Below are 14,685 nucleotides of genomic sequence, written 5' to 3'. Positions count from 1 at the left end.
ATGCAAACGCAGCTGAGAAGCTAGATCGTTTATACTATTTCTCAGTCCTTTTAAACACTAGGTGTATTGCTGTATAAAGCCTGACAAGTGATTCACCTCTACTTCTCATGCCCATTATATATTTTTGCTAAAATTTGAAATCCTCATAAGTAACTTACTTTTCAACGCAAATTACCTGCATCAGTCGCACTATCTGTTACCCTTGATATGCTAACTGTCAGATTTCCTTCAGCAGACTCTTCAGTGGAGCGTCATGACTTTGGGAGGATACGCTTTCTAAAATCACCGCAATAAGAGCAAGTGGGCGAGTGTCTTGCGGCAGAAAACAAACGACGTTTCACAAGACCGAAACAGAAAAGTAGGGACCGGCTCATCAAATAATGGCGAAGTAAAGACCTCCAGGCAGAATCGATTGTAGGGCGAGTTCGTTAAGTATTGTTCAAATCCAGCGCTAGAAGATACTGACCGAAATGACGAGACGCGCACATATTGTGTTGAACTTACAAATTCATTTTAATCATGTGGCCTTCCTTTATGCAGAAAGCAGATGGCAAAACCGTCTATAATAAGTCCGTGGACATGTCGCTTTTCTTCACCTTATTCCTTTCAAAAATGCGTAAGAAAAGCAATTGGATGCAAAAATAAACAACAAGTCCCCATCGTCGCATGCGCAGTAGACGTTGCGTACAAATTTCGGAAAAATGTGCAAAGGTAAAGCAGGCGTTGGTCAAATGATCGGCTCAGTCGGCCCAAAAAGATCTCAGAAGGGGGCTTGTAATCTTATCATTAACTGCTGGGACCGCGAGTTTCAACTGTGAATTGAAAGAACAGTGCTAGCTGGCCGGAGCCGCATGTAAACGGCGCTGGAAATCATCGACGCTAAGAATATCGCTGATTGTGAAGCAACATGCGTGGGCAGCATGTCCTTCCAAAAACTGCCGTTTCCTTCCAGCGCGAAGACGGTTTATTTGGGAATAGAGTAGAAGAAGAAAAAAAATCGAAATGCCACAGTACTCGTTGTGGACTCCTCTTTATATAACGACGGTCGGCGTCTTCAAGCGCTGGTTTAGGAAAATTGATGTTTCTGTGCATACCGAAGGCGGAAAAGTACTTCACCTATTCATGAATGGGCACAGTACACTAACAAGGCACCGTGTGTTGCTGCGGATTTAGGATTCACCAACAGCTGCAATTGCGCTCGGAAAGCCAACCACTGGAGAGCTACGAAACAAAAGTTGTCTTCAATATGAAGACAAATGGATCAAAAGGGAATGATTTTTTCTGTGTGCATAAAAACAGCTCGCTCAAGCAAACAATTTAGCGTAATAAGTAGTTGCGTGAACTTGCAATGAAAACAAAGGTGACACAAAATCTGCACCAAAAGGGCACGAGCGGTTATTTTCAAGTAAATTTCGTCAAAAGCATCCATATTGCTCCAGAAAGACAATTGGTATTATCAAAAATATTTCACGGAATGTGAGCTATATGGGACCCTTTTTGGCATGCCCAATCCCATTACGATGAATACAAGAAGACTAGAGGAGTACTTCAGACGATCACCCTGATACATATGGCAAAAAAGCGCAACATTTACGTCATGCAAAGGATGCAAAGCAGCATGACCAGAATTTAACGGCAGGGCAGTTCAAAAGGGCGATGCCAGGCACCACGTTCTCTAGAAAACGCATCTGCAAACGCGTGGTTCGTTATCGCAGACATGAGTGAAGTGATCGCGTTTCGACGATGTATACCAGCGTTATTTTGGTTCTTGCTTGACCTTTGGTTTCTCTGCCAGCAAAGAGTGGTGTAGCTTTTGAGCTTCATTTGCAATAGCTTAGATTCCTTGTATCGGGAAGTGCCAAATGAGTCTCAGGGGTATCGACCATCCATTCATAGAGCTAGTGGGCGAATGCTGGGGCACTGACACTATAACTGTAGTTCCATCTAGGATTTCACGTTGATACATTCTTTTTAGTCATCATTACTCCATATCTTAGAGCAAATAATATTGATATTCGAAAACAGCAAACAAAGTGCATAACACATTTGTATGATAATCAGTGACGCCATACTTTTTGCAACAGCTTCCACGTGCACGAACGCACATAATAAAAGTTGGCAATATGGTATTGTTCTGCAAAAACATTTTTTATCTATATGCCAATTTGGGTACGCCTGTTCTACTAGCGGTGCTCCTGTAGCGTTGTAAATACCAGATAACCGCCTTACAAGTACGTACCGTTGAGAAAACGTACATTCAGTTTGAATTGAGGGCTTATTGAACCCGGGCATAACCTATATTATTTCAATAAAAACCCATACTTTACTGAGCTCATTCTTTAAGATGTCAAAACAGTCTGTATTGATTCAATAAGCATAACCCTGCTGAAAAAAAGTTGTATGATGCAATAACCTCATAGATCATTCATCATAGAATATCATACAATCTGTATGACATATCATACACTCCGTATGATATATCATACAATTCGTATGATATATCATACAGATCGTATGATATGTCATAAAGACTGTATGATATTCTATGATGAATGATCTATGAGGTTATTGCATCATACAACTTTTTTTCAGCAGGGAAAGCCAATTGTTTACACGTCAGTTGAGTCTCCAATTGCGTTAACAGCTTCGTTCCTAGAAAATTTGTTTTTGGCGTGGTTGGCGTCGGTATTGCGTGCGAAAAATCACGAGCATGGCTCTGGCAGATGGTCCACAAAGTGCGACTTGGGAGGCAGGCGAGCCACCTAGGTCACGTGACCTTGTGGACTCATCACAGTCTGCCCAACGGATAAAAAGCAAACTCCCCACCGTGCCAGGCGGCAGTTAAACCAATGGTTGGTCGTTCGGGAAGAGGAAGGTATGGGGCCTCCCAGGGATCTATGAACGTAAACTAACGAATGACTTTTTGCACATATGGGAGTTAACCCACAACGCTATCGCGTCAAACCCTTAAGGCGGAGCTTGTGCCCCTCCATTTTTTTTTTTTTTGAATTTCAGTCAAGAGGCAGCCAATAGGCTTAGGGGTAATTTGACATGTTGCTTTGGTTCGGCGATAACTTCCATAGATCTAAATTTTTGCTATGCAGCGCTCAACAAAAAGCTGATCTGTAGCGTTAAAAGTAGAAAGTTTCAGCGCTATTTATGAATCACTGAATTTAATCATTTAAGCGAAGGGGAAAAAACGCTCCAGACAAGTGGAAGTACGTGTGAAGCATCTATCTGAAGAACTCGTTTATACTTCTTCGCTGAGTTTGCACTGAGGACCTACTTAAACTAACATAACTTCGCTGTTGTACATCTTTAATTTTTATCACCCAGAGATTTCAAATTGTGAGGTTATTAACAACCCATCAATATTATTAGATGGCACACTCTAGGTAGCGAGTATATGAGCATGAGCAGGTAGGTTTGAGGCAGGATGATGTGTAGGTGTGCCATGTTTGTACCGTATATACACTGTGGAAGAACGAGATTGCGCATCTAGAGTGCAGGAATTGGGGGTATTTCCTGAAAATTTTGTTGGTTCTGCTTAGAAAATGTGGCTTCAGCAAAAGCGGCCCGCACGTTATTGTTTCGTGGAACTTTAGAAGCGTGTTGTTGGAGTGTTGCGACACGTTGCAGAAAGGTTGCAATATATGGCGGATGGGATACCTTATGACTTTCTGCCTAATAAAATTTTTAGAATGCTCTAGTAAAGACTTTTTCCTAGGATGTGGGCAGTTACGATATCGTCACGACTCAGAATAGTCTGCAATGACACTGAATATGCAATGAATTTCTGCTCAGTTGACGTTCAATTTCCTCTTGAAGAAACATATTGAGTGATTTCAATTGCGACCTGAGAGCAATCTGCATTGTGTTACAATTTCAAAGCGATGTTGGAAACGGAAAGTTGAACTAGTTGGTAGGTCATTTCGTAGAAATAGCGCAATAAGAGAAGGGACGAGCAAGAAAACGCAACAAAAACCTCAATACGGAGTCATTTTTTATCACTGGTTCTACTGAGCAGATTAAACGTGAATTTAAAGTTATTAAATTGGCGCATACATGTCACAAAGCAACGATTACTGCCCTTCAGAACAGTCAAAATCTCGCGGACTTTGAACGTTTCTTTCCTAAGTAGCCACTCTAAACAGTGCCTGCACGCGTCTGCAGTGAAACATCAATGCTGAGTTTTCTCTTATTTCTCTTGTTGTAGTCAGCCTTCTCAGATAAAATTCCAGAGGCGATAGTAAATTAATGGCAGCCTATTTTTTAGGAACCAACGCGACTAGATGCCCCTATTTAGAGTAAGCCGCCTTTAGGTATCATCGCTATAGCGCTAAAGCAAAAGCAATACATCTGTGTTACTTGGTCGGTACAGGAGTTTCTGGACACCAGGGTAATAATAGTTATTCGCGCTGGTCAAGCCAACAACGCATCTGCGAAGCGTACACTGCTACTTGACTGATTCTGTTCAGTCCTTGAATTTCATGTAATGAAGAGGCTGTTCATGGAGCCGAAGAGTTTTGTTTTCAGGTTCCGCTTTTAACGTACCATTTACTTAGTATCGCAGGCGCAATGATGGGGGCGTGTTGCCGAAGCGCTCAACTGAAATTTCTCGCTGTTAGGGCTTCTAAATTCAAGTGAAGGCCAGCAGAGAAGTTTGACAGCAGTACTCAATACTAAGATTGAGCGACTGACGAAGAAATGCATGTCGAAATTAGCGCCGAGACCATTTACGTACAATTCCAGCTCCCAAGCAGCCCTCTACTTTTGAAGCACTTTATAGCAATGCAGCAATTTGCAAATACATAAAATTTATGTTTTGAACTGTGTAGGTTAGGTTGTCTACTCAGTTAACAAAAGCAGCACTCGAAATACGTGGACGCCTTCGGTAAGGTTCACATAACAGCGAATGCTCTTCTCTGTGGGACCGGAGTTTAGGTTCTAACTGGCTTTTCCGGTCAACCGGCTCAATCAGCCTCAGTTCAGCCAAGGTGTCTTCACTGCAAAGTCCAAAATTTCTTGTCCGCTGTCGTCATGCCAGAAAAGCACAAAGAAAGAAAACAATGCGAAAAAAATTGGCGAACGTTGAGTACGGCGAAAATTCTTTGTCTGCGACGTTCACGCAAGAAGGGTAACCAGCCTTCTTAGAGCGCGCCGTGTTTTCTTACACCAAAAGCGAAGACCAGGTGCTTTAGATGTGGAGCCATATTGCAAAGAACCGCGTGTGCCACGCTTTATTCCAAGATACGAAATTAACATGCTTGATTGAAACCCTCCGAGTAGCCAGTGATGCAAACAGAAGCAGTAGGCTGTGTCGTAGGCATGAGCGACGGTCTAGGGAGATGACAGAGGCAGTATTTATTTCAATCCTGGCAGTCTCAGCATTGCGGTGCCAGTGCTGTTGACGTTGTGAGAATTGGACCAACCTCGTAAGCTGCCACAATGCCTCATCTTACTCAGGCATGAGTAAGACTGTGTAACACTGCTTGTCTTTCCCGCTAGCCTTGAATTCCATGCCGCCAATCTGAAGCCCAAATCTCGTGGGACAGAGGAAGAGAAAGGTAAAAAAGCGAATTGGTTTCTAAAATCAATAAAATTTTACTTGAGGTAGTGTCCCTGGCGGGCGAAATTCTGATGAAGTTTTATTTATTTATTTGTGATACCCTCAGGGTACAGAGTACATTTCAGAGGGGAAGGGCAGTTGATCACAAGAAAAGTAAAAAAAGCACAATTCATACAAAACTATAGAACAACTGAGGCAGGATAAAATGAAGTGAGCAAAATTAAGACGGAACAGATTAATAAAATAGTTTAAGAACAATACTAGTACGTGGAGAACACAACACTACAATAAAATACAAAAGCGATCATTATGTAATCAGAGTGGTCAGTATTCTTCTAAATTGAGTTGAATCAGTGATGCTAGTTAATGATGTGGGTAGGGAATTCCATTCTTTAGAGGTTAGCGGAAAATATGATTGCGCACATGTCACTGTGTTACAATGAGGCACTGTGACCTTGTGTTGATGATCACGACGGTGAGAAATGAACGGTTCTGGTTGAATCCATCGAGAGCGAAGTTGAAAATTGGAGTAGAAAATCTTATGGAATAGGCAGATGCGGAAGTGCTTACGGCGGGTAGCTAGGGGCAGGAGGTTTAAAGACCTTTTCATTTGGGTGACGCTAGATGTACGATGGTAATTGCCTAAAATGAATCTAGTTGCATGATTCTGGACAGTTTCCAGAACCTGTGTCAGTGAGACCTGTTCAGGGTCCCATATGGATGAAGCGTATTCCATTTGCGGTCGTACGTAGGTCGTGTATAATAATGATTTTAACGAAGATGGAGCAAGTGTAAAATTTCTTCGAAGATAACCAAGCGTTTTGTTTGCTTTAGATGCTATATGTTCTATATGAAGTTTCCAGGACAGGGTGTTAGTTATATGTATGCCAAGATACCGGTACGATCTTACGCTTTCAAGGGGATGACTGTGAAGAAAATAAGGAGGACAAGTAGTATTTGAACGTGAAACTCTCATAGATTTACATTTTTTAATATTTAGTTCCATTTTCCAATTATGACACCAGTCTAGTATGTTATTAAGATCGACCTGGAGAGAGCGAATATCGGAATCGTTAGTTATTTTACGGTAAATCACGCAGTCGTCGGCAAACAAACAAATCCTAGAGTTAACAGTAGCACGCAGATCATTAATATAAATCAGGAACAGTAAAGGGCCAAGGACAGATCCTTGAGGAACCCCAGAACCAACTGGCACGGTAGAAGAATTAGTGTCATTAGCATGCACAAACTGAAGGCGAGAAAAAAGAAACGCGCGAATCCAGTTCAGAACAGAAGGGTCAATATTTAGAATGCTGAGTTTATATAGAAGTAATGAATGGTTAACTTTATCGAATGCCTTAGCGAAGTCGGGAAATATGCAGTCTGTGGAAAACGCCGAGTCTAAGTAGAGGTGCAGATCATTAGTAAAGGAAAGTAATTGAGTTTCACAGGAGAAACCTTTCCGAAAGCCATGCTGAGTTAGAGAAAAGAAGCTATTATCTTCAAGAAAATTAGCAAGGTGAGTGAAAATTATATGTTCCATTATTTTGCACGGTATTGATGTGAGAGAGATGGGTCGATAGTTAGACGGGTTCTGTTTGTCACCGGCTTTATGTACAGGAATGACCTTAGCAGTTTTCCAGTCCTCGGGTAGTACGCCATCATGGTACGACTGTGAGAATATGCTTTCCAAAATGATAGAGGTATATTCAACAGTATTCCGAAGAAATTTCCTATTAATGCCATCGATTCCGCTAGAAGATGTTTGTTTCAAATTATTAATGATTGGTATAATGCCATGAGAGTCAAACACAATTGGATCCATACAGTAGAAGTTACACGATTGGAGTTTGAGATGGTGGCGATCAACGGATGAGGAAGAAAATGACTGGACAAAAGAGTCATTTAGTGAAGTGGCACAAAGATGGTCCGGAATGGGATTTCCAGTTGCTGAAAGTAATGACACTTTGTCGTTAGTGCTAGGTTTTATTATGCTCCAGAAGCGTTTAGGATTAGACTTTAAGATGTTCGGGAGGGTTACATTAAAAAAAGAAAATTTAGTAGTCTTTAGTGCACGGGAATAGGCTAAGGCAGCTGATTTATATGCAGTCCATCGCTCAGGTTTTAATGAATACCTAGCAATACGAAAAAGTCTTTTCTTTTTGTTAGAAAGGCGGTTTAAATATCGATTATACCATGGAGCTTGGTTATTCGAGTAGACGCGCCGAAGAGGAATATGTCAGTTAATCAATTCAGATACCTTATTTCGGAACATGCACCAGTTAGTTCCCACCGAGCGCTCGAGGTGATTAGGTAAGAATATGTCTAGAAAAGAGCTCAGTTCGTCATTAATAGCAAGAAAATTAGCCTTGTTGTAGTCTCTAATACTTTTGGAGCGGTTTGATGAAGGTGCGTGTTCATGAGTTAACGTGAAATGTAATACATGGTGGTCGCTCAGGCCAGGCATATGTATTACAGGTGACGTGCAATCTTCTGCAGTCGTTAATACAAGATCAAGAAGAGAAGATGAATTTTGAGTAACACGTGTGGGTGAAGTGACGATTTGTGTCAAGCCAAAGTCTGCGCAGATGTTGATAAATTGGTTAGTTTCTGCGCTCGGTGGGTTAGAAAAAGGGAACGTGTGTGACCAGATAATGTTGGGATAGTTGAAGTTCCCCAAAAGTAGAATTTGTGCGCTGGGATATCGAACAGTGATTCGATTCAGGCTGTCATGCAAGCTATCACAGAATGACATATCGCTGGAAGGGGAGCGATAGCAAACGCCGATGATCACTTTTCTTAAACCTAAATTCACGCAGCACCACACAGATTCAATATCAGAAACAATTGATATGCAGTGATAATCAAACTGCTCGTCAATTGCGAGCAAAACACGACCACCTGTTTGAGTGCGGTCACTGCGGTAGACAACATATTTTTTATCGCAATGAAACAATTCAGAATTGGATATTTTGCTGCTGAGCCACGTTTCAGTTAATGCAATAACATCTGCTTTGAGGTCGTTAATCAAGGTGCATAATTCATCCTTCTTACGAAAAATACTTCGAATGTTAGTATAACCAACACAAAATTCTGATTTCGATGATGTGCCATCTCTTCCCCTCGCGCATTCCTATTTCGTATCCTTATCGGGCAGTAATTGGCGTCCAGAACGAAGAAATCTAGGTGATGCAGAAGCAATAATCGGTGCAGTATTCGAAGATTCGATTTCAAAAACAATGTCATGTACTTCATTATAACTGTAACATTTTCCATTCACATGCAGTTTCTTATACCCAAGTTTATATGGTTTATGCAGGCTTTTACCGTATTCTCTTAGCTTTTTTTGAATGTTGCGTGTGGCAACGCATAAGTCCTCACTGAGAGCAAAACCAGTGTCTTTCAACATGGTACATTTTGCGAAAACTGATTCTCTGTGCTTATAGGTAGCAAATTTGACAATAACCGGCCTTGTTTTTCCTTCTACAAACCGACCGATCCTGTGCGCACGTAAATTGCTTTCACTTGTTAAGCTAAGGTTTAGTTTATCGGCAATGGCCCCTAAAACTTTCGCTTCAGAATCAGCATACGGTTCACTTTCATCGTCTTTTATTCCGTAAAAAAGCAGATTGTCGCGTCGAGAACGGTCCTCTGCGTCGTGTAATCGGTGGCGCATTGCGCAGGCTTCCAGTTCAAGACGGTTAACTTTATCGCTTAGCTCATTAAAATCGGCCTGCCAATGCTGGAGCATTGAAGTCTGGCCTTCCACAACGTCTAACCGGGTCTTCATGTCGGAAATAGCTTGAAAAGCGATTCTCTGCTGGTCTTTCAGTTCAGTCACCGTCTCGGCTACCGATTTTTGCACTGTTTCTGTCCTGATTGAGCGCTCGCTTAAATCTTTGAGTGTATTAAGAATTTCCGCAAGAGCCTGTTTGTCAGGACCCGGATTGCACTCTACGTACCCACACAAAATCAATAAAAGTGAACAGAAAGGCTCAAACAAGGCTACAGGGCATGGAAGCACGACTATAAAGGCATCATCAGACTTAAAGCAGTGGTAAGGTAGTTTGAACTGGTAACTGACCTGCATGACGAAGAAGAGCGCGCGTGAGCCTCCCATTCTTTCGGTGCTTCCATGCCCTATGAGCGGCGACTGCGCAGCACATGCTTTTATATGGTGTACAGTGGGGACTGTCGATGATCCTGCGGCTGCGATAGACTGTGGCAGGACGTGATGAGGCAGGAAATGTTGAAGCTGTTCATGGCGGCAAGTTGTCGACCAGTCGCATCCTGGTGGAGCGGCAATACTGGATGCCCCTGAAGCAGAGGCGTTGATGGCAAGCGCGCTCAAAGGATGCACTTGGCCATGGTCCACCCAGGCGGCAGCCGGAAAGAAGAGCAACTGCATGACGAAGAAGAGCGCGCGTGAGCCTCCCATTCTTTCGGTGCTCCCATGCCCTATGTGCCCGTGCACTATCTCCATGTTCTGGGAACAGCGCCAATAGTGTAATCCTCTGCACTGCAGTGCTGGTGGGTCACGCCACTCGAATAACGAATCTAAAAGAAATGGCACATCAGAGAGGTGAATACGAAATTATGAAGGCAAGAGGCGGCCATGTGGTCATGTGTGATGGCGTTATATGAGAGCGCATTAAGCATGGAACAATTAATTATTTTCCTACCGAACAAATTGGCACCTCCGCATTTACTCGCAATTTTTAGAAGAGAGAGACCGAGCATGCATAGAATGTCTATTTATCGCTGTTATAAAATGACGCATTATCCCTCAATTCCATTTAAAAATAGTCCTTAAATCAGCTTTTCTGGATATCCACGCTACTGTAGCAGAACAAGGTATTATATCACAATGTGCACGTACTTTCAATGCCATTTTTTTTGCGCAGAACATTGTACCAGGGCAAATATTGATATCGATCCGAAGAAAACAACTTTTATAGACCTTCCATCATAGAGGCGAACTACACAGCTGTGTTATTTCATCACCAGATTGTTTCTGCTACTAGAAGAGAAAAAAAAGTTTTCCCGCATACAGAAAGGGAACAGATTGCTGCGCCTTCCGATGTCTGAAACGTGTTCAATTTTTTTCGACCGAATAAAACTGCCTAATCTTCGCCCGGGGCCAGATTAAAGCGGGTTTCCGCTGCACTGCTCGCAGTGCTTCTGAAGTGCACTTTCAAATCTCCTTAACGTTCAATACGCCTTGCTTATACGCCAGCTTTACTCAGGCCAGTGTTTATTTTTTCTTTTACCCTCCTCTAATTATTTCTAAAGGCACTTTTTTTCATAATTCTTTGTAGGCATTACGCAGGAGCCATCTACGCTAACAAGCTTGATCAATCATCGGGGTCGCAAAACTCCCCTGGCCCAAGCGCGCACAATGTCTGTGATGTTATCCCACGTCTCTGCTACTGGTATCAGGCCTTATTCTTGAAAACAAAAGCCTACAGCTGAGTCGATGAACAGGCGCATTGGGGCTTAATGCATTAAGGAATTGATAAGCTATGTGCGCTCGCTAACGACGTGATTTTTGATCTTTTCAAGCCACTTACCACTTTGTAACAATGCAGAAATCGCGGAGTAGGAGCTCAAGTGTTATGGCAGGTTATCTTTTTCGCCCCTTTGCTGCTTCTTTCAGATAAAGTTTGTGCTTCCTAAACAATGACCCGTTTCCGCCTGCGTACCTTCTTTACGACGAGATCTAAGTTTGAAACGAAGAAGCGCAGCCCCTCATTTGCACCGAATAAGGCCTCAAAAGAAATATGGTGCAACACGAAGATAATCGAGGAAAAGACTTAACTTAGACAATGCAGTAAATCTATCATCATTGCTGCAGTCTGGAGACTTGGCACTCTGAGATATCGTGTTCAAAGTGCACAGAATATTTTTATGACCTCTTGTTCAAGGGTATTTATACCGGCAGAAATAGTGGCTAATGAAGCCCACAAAGAAAGTCTTTAATATCAGAACATACTTTGCCCTAACTCACGGAAAGCCAGCAAAATGCTTCGATATATGGCAATGACGATACGCAAACACTCTGACGACTATCTTCAGCAAACTAGGAGAATTCAATTATATTTTATGCATAATTTATGTATTTAGAAACCGAGTCCTTAACGCAGCGCATGTCTAAGTTCATGCGCCGACTATCACAAAATGAAATCGACTAGTATCTTCTCGATGTCGCCAGTGACATTTTTCCTCTTGTTAAATAGAGTAGGTGTTCTTTCAATGCAGCTGTATTCGAAGCATTGCGTAAAAAAAATAATACATTAAATGTACTGGCACATTCCAGTAACAAGAAAAAAAATATTTCATACCAAAACAAGGAAACCTCGGACTATAACGCATTTTTCTTCAGCTGCACAGATTTCGAAACTTCTCTGCCTTTTTTTATGCCTCTGACTGAGAGAGCGTTCTTAGCAATCATTCCTTTGTAGAACTTACTCCGTGAAGGCTGTGCAGAATGCCTGCAGTTTGGCAAAACTCGGGATCTCTGCGAGCTCTGGCGGCAGCCTCAGATAAGTGAAGCAATGTTATCAAGTTATGAAATTCATTCCTTGGCGCGCCTCAAGTCTCACTCGGTTACCTGGAGTTGGTCTGGGTTTATTACCACATGAGCGCTACCAGTTGTGTTTCGCCGGCGGTGGACAAAGTACGACTCACGTGACCACACTATCGGTGCCGTCTTTCATTTGGTTATCGTTTTGCCGAATGCATTATCTGTGCAAGTAAGTTAAGAAAACAACGTTCTTAGTGAATTTGTATTAAGCACTTTAAGGCACTTCATAAGCATTTTTTTACTTTTGCAGTATTGCCACCAAACGCGCTTTGGAATAATTTCCAGGGAGATTTTGTGGATCATGAGATTTTGTGGATTGGACTTCCCAGAAAAATTGCACGGGGAGCGGAGCTTTCTCTTACAACGGGACCTGGCAGATGCCACAGATGTCCTGCAGGAGCTGTTCGAAGGATTCTCCTCGAAAGTGAAAGCGTGTGCTATGAAGCTATCTTTCACTGATGTCTTTTTCCTGCTCGGCGCACTACGCCTCTAACTTGGTGACGACCGAGTCGTAGTCCTCTTTGCTTACAAACGTGGTAAAAATAAAACTTTTGAATACCTCTCACGACCCTTCACTTGCAATACTGAGAAGCTGCGTTGTTTTCCCTGCGCCTGATCTTGGCCTTTCGGTGTCTGACTTTGCTTCCTGAACATATTCAATAATTTGTTTGAAGAGGCTCCAGCTTTTACCGTCGTCTCCGGCGAAGCGCAGTTGTCCGGTATTCTAATGCTCTCCATTCTTGCTGCAAAAATTAGCTACCGCCTTGCTTGCTATCGCACTAAACCATGACCATCCCACTTCTGACACTATGTATCGAGTGGCGAAGAGATCGGGGAATGGCATAAAAACGAGGTATAGTAAACCGCTGGTTTATTGCGGTCTGTACGCTAATAAGGCCATGGGGAGAGAACGTTAGTGTAAAGTAGAGAGAGGAAGAGGGGAAAGAAGTTTTACTATCCAACAGAACTGGCGATCCCCCACCCCATCGGCACTAGGTCAGGGAATTAGGAGGCATCGCTTTAGATGCTGGCCGGGATGTCTTCTGCCCCGGCGTCCTCTTCAGCTAGTCAAACAAGGTGGAGCAGGAGCTCAGGGTGCGAACTACGCAGCAGGGTCTCCCAGGATTCTTTACAATCCACATTTAGCGCCCCCAAGGAGAATTTCGGCATTCCCAGGTTATATGATCGAAAGACCGCCTCAGCAAGCGGAAGAATATATAGCACGCTGCGCATGAGGGGCTGTTGATAACAGGCACGTGCCGGCACTAATATGATACACAGGATAATAATTAGCAGCAAACAATCCTGTAGTATTTTGTGATATCCAGACCTCTAAATATGCAAAATTCCTTCTCTCTATTCATGCCCCTCTTTTTCCAACTCCGCAAACGCAGCATCTTACGCTTCTTGAGAGGTTTGCTCTTCCTTGGATTGCCACCAACCCGTTTTCAGGTGCATGACGACTGTCAAGCACCACATTGACACCGGCGCCCATGCCCCTCTGCGACAGTCCCCATACCGCGTTTCCGCCACTGAACGGCAAGTTATTGAATAACAGGTGGACAACATTCTTGAAAGTGGAGCTGTTCAGCCGTCCAACTGCCCATGGGCATCCCCTGTTTTCCTCGTAAAGAAGGATAGTTCCATTTCAGTTTGCGTCGATTATCGCTGCATTAACAAATCCCGTGCGAAGATATTTGCCCTCTGCCCCGTATTGATGTCGTTCTGGACTGTCTTCAAGACGCGGAGCACTTTTCTTCGCTTTATTTGCTCTCTTGTTGTCAGGACCCAGTGGCAGCTGCAGATTGTGCTAAAACCGCATTGTTTACCTCCGACGCCCTCTACGAGTTTACCATCATGCTTTCGGCCTATGTATCACTCATGCTACTTTCGAGTGAATGATAGATACAGCTTTACGTGTCCTCAGGTGGAAGAGGTGCCTGTGCTACCTGTATGATACCGTCATCTTTCCGCTCGACCTTGAGTCACATCTGTGTCGTCTGAAGCATGTATTTACATGCCTCACAAACGCCGGCGTCCTGCTGAACTTAAAAAAAATGAACTCTTGCTGCCCGTGAACTCACATTTTTAGGTCATGTTGTTTAGAAAGATCGTTCCAAAACTTCATGCCGTGGCTGCGTTTCCAAAACCTTCCGCCATTAAGAAACTCCGCAGCTTCCTAGTGCTCTGCGCTTACAAATATTGCCCCTTCTACTCAGCTGTTCGTCAGCAATGTAATTTTTGCAGGTTGGTAACCCGCATGCGCCGATGCCTACAACACCTTGCGCCGTCACCTCATGGCACCACCCACCCATCTTCCGTTATTTCAAATCGGCGGACCCGACTTAAGTCCACACGGATACGAGTATCGGTCTCGGTGTAGTGCTCCCCCAGCGCGAGTGTGGATTCGAGGAATATGTCGTTGCACATGCCTGCCGCACACCTACCAAGGCTGAGTCCAACTGCTGTGTGACTCAAAAAGACTGTCTCGTCATTGTGTGGCTCCTAGGCCAGTTTCGCCCTTACGTGTACG

This window comes from Amblyomma mixtum, chromosome 2 (genome assembly GCF_055824585.1).
Source record: "Amblyomma mixtum isolate Tamu chromosome 2, ASM5582458v1, whole genome shotgun sequence".
Taxonomy (NCBI): domain Eukaryota; kingdom Metazoa; phylum Arthropoda; class Arachnida; order Ixodida; family Ixodidae; genus Amblyomma; species Amblyomma mixtum.
This window is presented reverse-complemented; position numbering follows the sequence as displayed.